Here is a 739-nt window from a genome sequence, read left to right on the forward strand (position 1 = left end):
ATCCTAGAGCCATCTGGAGACTGAGGCCTGGTGGACCCCTGGGAAGGCAGGAGAAAACGTGGGGTGGAAGCTGGTGGGCCTCCTACCCCTGAGCGGAGCTGGAGGTCCCTGTCCCTGCATGGAGTCTGGGAGCCGGTGGGCTGGCCCCCCATCTCCTGGTTGCAGCCCCCCCACCAAGTGTGGAACAGAATGGTCTTCTTCACCCCCGTCCAGCCCGGGCACTGTCAGCGTGTCTGTCTGCACCTGCGTGTCCCTCCATGCTGACCATGGACCCCGTGCTGGCCGTGGACTCTCTGGTGTCACCCCAGTAAGACCCTGGGTTGGGAGAGCCTGGCCACACCGGCCCCAGGCGGCAGACAGTCCTGCTCCCGGGAAGGAGCGATACCGGACTCCAGACCCCTGGGCCAGGTGGTCAGCAGGCGGACTGACCGTCCAGAGCTCCCGGAGGAGGCTCAGCCTGAATGGGAGCATCCCCAGCACGAAGTGACCAGTCAGACTACAGTGGGGGACGTCCCAGGGGCAGCCTGGGGTGAGCCTCTGAAATGACCCACAAAAGAGCTTTGGGGACATTTGTGTATTTTCGGGGGAGGGGACAAATACTCGTCAGCTTCAGAACCCCCATGAGAGAAAGGGTCCACCAGGGCCCGAGGCCCAGGCATGGGCAGAAGGTGGACAGGCCCGCTGGGTCCTGGGGAGCACACCGGTGGGAAGAAGAGCACCTCCGCTGGGAGTCACCCCA

At 64.3% G+C, this 739-nt stretch overlaps 1 protein-coding gene across 7 annotated transcripts in view; it reads left to right on the forward strand.

Moving 5' to 3' along the window:
- Nucleotides 1–739, forward strand: part of TSPAN32 (tetraspanin 32) — an 18495-nt gene that overhangs the window by 6776 nt on the left and 10980 nt on the right. The window lies entirely within an intron of this gene.

The sequence above is a fragment of the Bison bison genome, unplaced genomic scaffold (assembly GCF_000754665.1).
Source record: "Bison bison bison isolate TAMUID 2011002044 unplaced genomic scaffold, Bison_UMD1.0 scf7180017864360, whole genome shotgun sequence".
NCBI classification, from domain to species: Eukaryota; Metazoa; Chordata; class Mammalia; order Artiodactyla; family Bovidae; genus Bison; species Bison bison.